Consider the following 4,280-nt stretch of genomic DNA (forward strand, 5'->3'; position numbering starts at 1 on the left):
TAGCTGAAGCTATAGGCTTGTGTCTGGATGCATGTATCTCAAATAGGAAAACCAAGAAAGAACAGAGTAAACACAAGATGTATAGATATGAAGATAAAACAAACAAACAAACAAACAAAAAAACTAAAAGGAATTAAAAGAGGCTCCTGACTCCATGGGTGTGAGCCTGTAGGTTCTCACAGGAAGTTTGTATAGTATCTATCTTGTTAAAAATCATACACACACACACACACACACACACACACACACGTACATATATATCTCCAAATTAACCACAGTATTAGTTATATTTTGGAAGGAAGGGTTTATTTTAGCTCCCGGGGGCCAGTTGTTCACAGTGAGGAGGGTGTGACCACAGGAGCGTGAGGTAGCCGTCGGGCCCTTCAGTATCTGCGGTCAGGAAGCAGAGCCAGATGAGTGTGTGCGGAGCTGGGTGAGCGTGTGCGGAGCCGGGTGAGCATGTGCGGAGCTGGGTGAGCGTGTGCGGAGCTGGGTGAGCGTGTGCAGTCCGGAAGCAGAGAGACGAACATGGCACTCGAGCTGTCCTCGGCTTCTTGCTCCTTTCGGACCCCGAGCCCATACATGAGATGGCCAGACCTACACAGTGAGCCTCTGTTGCGAAAGGGAAAAGTAAGAAAGTGAAGCAAGTGATGCCCTGTAGTAACCTCGTGTGTGTGTGTGTGTGTGTGTGTGTGTGTGTGTGTGTGAGTGTGTATGAGAGTGAATATGTAGGCAAGTGTATGAGTGTGTGTGTCAGTGTGAATGTGAATGTTTGTGAGAGTGGGGGGTGTCTGAGTGTGTGTGAGTGCTGTATGTGTATGAATGTGTGAGTGTGTGTGTATGAGTATATGAATGAGTGTGAGTGTATGAGTATGTGAGTGTGTGTGAGTGTGTGAGAGTATGTGTGTGAGTGTGAGTGTGTGTGTGTAAATGAGTGAGTGTGTGTGAGAGAGTGCTGTGAATATGTGTGTGTATATGTGTGTCTTTAGGAGGGAGAGAAGGGGAGGAAAAGAGGGAGAGAGAGAGAGAGAGAGAGAGGAGAGGCTCTGGCACACCATTTAAACTCAGTAGACCCGTGCCCTCCATCGAAGTCCCCAGGGGACACTGGCTATACCCCCACCCCACCCCACCCCACCCCACCCGCATCCCTCCCCCATCCTCACCTGGCGTGCAGAGCTATGTAGAGTGTGTGTAGCTTCCCTCTGGTGTCCCTGGGAGGACAATGCTGTGCCCCCAGGCTGGCTTGCTGCTTCAGCATCTCTGCGGCCACCCGTACAAACTGCCGCAGTTGGCCTCACCGCCTCTGACATCAGCAGGGCCAGCTGCCATCTCTGGCACTGGCAAAGGGACAGATCGCCTTGTTCCCGAGCTGTCTGTGCAGGGGAAGTGAGTGTGGGCGATGAGGAGAGCAGGATGAGGAGAGCAGACGCTGCCTGTCAGCTAGTGGGGGTGTCTCAGGTCAAGCTGCTGGGCTGAGTACTCAGGGCTGCTGATTATGCTGTGAGGCTGGCGATCCAGGACCTCCCTGAGGTGCAGGGACGAGGCAAAAAGCCTTTGATCCCTCCACATAGCCATGCCTACTATTTTACATAATTCTGACAAAAAAAAAAAAAAAACCCAGGTAGATACTACCATTCCCGTACTTTACAGATGGACAAACTGAAGCAAGAAAAACATACAAATAGCTCAAAACTTTTTTCCCTTAGTTTTTTGAGATCTGGTCTCACTAGATGGGCCAGGTTGGCTCTAACCCTGTGATCTTGCATTAGCCTAAGTGCTGAGATTATGGGCGCTTGCCGCGGCATCTAGCTTGATAACCTCTTGCTACATGTTATTACAAAACAGATCCCAAGCAGGCTTGTAAAAGAGTGTGACGTGTGCACTGGGAGAGGACAGGAGGCACTGGCAGCCAGGTCTGGAGCCTGGCCGTCGCTCTGGTGGTCCCTCTCAAATAGCCATCTCCTCTCTGCGAAACAGAAACACTCCATAGAGTCACCGTGACAGGTAAATGAGATCAAGTCTACCCAACCCCCTGGTGCCAGCAAAGGACAATAAGCAATGCGTTTGAATTAGGATGCTATGTTCCCAGTGTTGTGAAGCAAAAGCAGAGCTAGCTATCTCCACACTCCCGGCAGCTTTGGTGAAGAGCACTTCTGGGCCCCTGGCCTCCTTCAGCCCTTGGGTGTGGCCATGTGGATGGGTCAGAGATACCTAGGGTGGGTCTCAGTCAGCTAGGAGCCTGTAGGAAATGCAGAATCTCTAGATGAAAACAATCTGACATCCAGCATCCTGGTGCTTCTGAGTGCTAAAGATGGGGAAAGGTGGCTTTGGGAACAAGGACACCTGCTGTGTTCTACACATCTGGGAGACTGTGGATTTGTAGGTGAGCCAGGGGCGTATCCTAGTTCAGGCTGCTAAAATAGATACCAAGCCAGGTGTGGCGGCACATATCTCTAATACTCCAGTACTTGGAAGGCAGAGCTAGGAAATTACAAGATCAAAGCTAGCCTGGATTACATGAGAGCTTGTCTTGAAAACAAAACAAGACAGTCAGATGTGTTAGCACACCTTGCAATCCCAGTGCTTAGGGGGCAGAGGCAGGAGGAGAGTCAAGTTCAGTCTGGTTTACACAGCAAATTCCAGTCCAACAGGGCTATAAAGGGAGACCCTGTCTCAAATAAAATGCAAACAAGAGAACACGTACCATAAACTGGGCATCTTAACCACAGCAGAGATTTAGTCTCACAATTCTGCATTCTGAGAAGTTAAATGTCGAGGTGCCGGTGGAGTATGAGTCTGGCAAACACCTCCTTTCTAGTTAGTAGACAACGAATTTTCTGAATCCTCAGTTACAGGAGGGTTCCTTGGCTTCGCTCAGTTCCCCTCTAAGGACAGTATTTCCACCTCTCATGATCTGTGCCTTTTCTCAATGACTCCCTCTTTCATTCTCTGTCCCTTCAGCTCTAGAGGTGAAAGTGATCTTGGCAAACAGGGCCGGGACCCCTCCCCTCTCTTGATGCCCACTCCCACCCTTTCTATTGGTAAATAACACTCCTGGAATTTCCCTAGTTTTCAGGAAGCCATCTGTTTCCCACGGGGACCCTGACCGCAGAGAGAGCACCATGAGTAACAGCGGAAACTGGAGGTTCCTGGTATAGGCTCGGGGCAGGAGTAGGAAAAAAATGTTAGGAAAAGCCTGGATTAGAGGTGGCAAAGGAGACACAGGGGAGGCTGGCACACCTGTGGGGCATAGCCCCTGATGGTATGAACTAAAAGCATCATCCAGACCTAGCTCTGGCCCCCTCCTCCCATGGGGAGGGGTATGGGTCAGGGGCACAGAGGCTAAGAGCTGGGAAAATAAGAATAGTTCCTTAGCTTACTCTAGAAGACACCCTCCAGCCCACCGCCTGTGTGCTGTTGATACCTGGAATGCCCGGCCTATGCATCCATCGGGGTGTGGGGAGAGGGAGCAGGGGCATGCAGCACACGGTTGTGGAACTGAACCAGTCCCTGGGCTGCTGGTTAGAGCCCTGTTCCAAGTAGATCTCTGCTCTGCAGCCGTGGGCGAGGGGCGGGATCTTCCTGGCTCTGGAGAATACCTGGTCCCCACTCCATCTGCCTCATGCCTTGCAAATCCTAACAGGGATTTGCATTCAGGGTTGCCAGGGGCTTTGGCATTTGGACTTCATCCCTCATCCCAGAGGGACAGTGTCAGAAGGCCTGCGTGCAGGCGCATCGACGTCTCTAGAGCGCAGAGCCTTGTGTGCCATCTCCTGGCAGGAGTACCCTGCTGACACGCAGCTCCAGTGGCACTGGGGGCTTTTCCATAGTATCTCGTTTGTTTGTCTTCTGGTGGAGACAGCAATTTGCTCTTCTGTTGGTTAGATTCACCTCTGTGCAGGCACCTGGAGTCAACACTGGATACGTGAGACCCTTATAGAACGTTCTAGATAGTCATCTGTCGATGCCAACCCTTCTTTCCCTTTAAGATACGTTCTTACTAATTAAGAATTTTACTCAATATATTTTGATTCCAACCACTCCACACTCCTCCCTAGCTCCTCCCAGATCTACCCCCACCTCACCAGCCCTTCCCTATTTCTTAGTAATCCACCACATCCGATTCACAACCACCCATCCTCATGGGTGTGGTCATCCGGCAGCATCTGATCCTACCAGGATCTATACGAAAGAAAACTGTCTCTGGCAGTAGCCATCAACTGTCAACAGCACCTCGGAATGTTGACTGGTTTGACCTTCTACAGATCTTGTGCAGGCAG

At 50.6% G+C, this 4,280-nt stretch overlaps 1 long non-coding RNA gene across 1 annotated transcript; it reads right to left on the reverse strand.

Moving 5' to 3' along the window:
- Positions 1-299: 299 nt before the first annotated feature.
- LOC127686915 (uncharacterized) lies at positions 300-2,957 on the reverse strand. Its single transcript, XR_007978269.1, has 3 exons — positions 2,705-2,957; positions 1,164-1,373; positions 300-612 (listed from the first exon to the last, which is right to left on the reverse strand). It is a non-coding gene; the product is annotated as an uncharacterized LOC127686915 (long non-coding RNA).
- Between the last annotated feature and the right edge of the window lie 1,323 nt (positions 2,958-4,280).

Source organism: Apodemus sylvaticus, chromosome 6 (genome assembly GCF_947179515.1).
Source record: "Apodemus sylvaticus chromosome 6, mApoSyl1.1, whole genome shotgun sequence".
In the NCBI taxonomy this organism is placed as follows: domain Eukaryota; kingdom Metazoa; phylum Chordata; class Mammalia; order Rodentia; family Muridae; genus Apodemus; species Apodemus sylvaticus.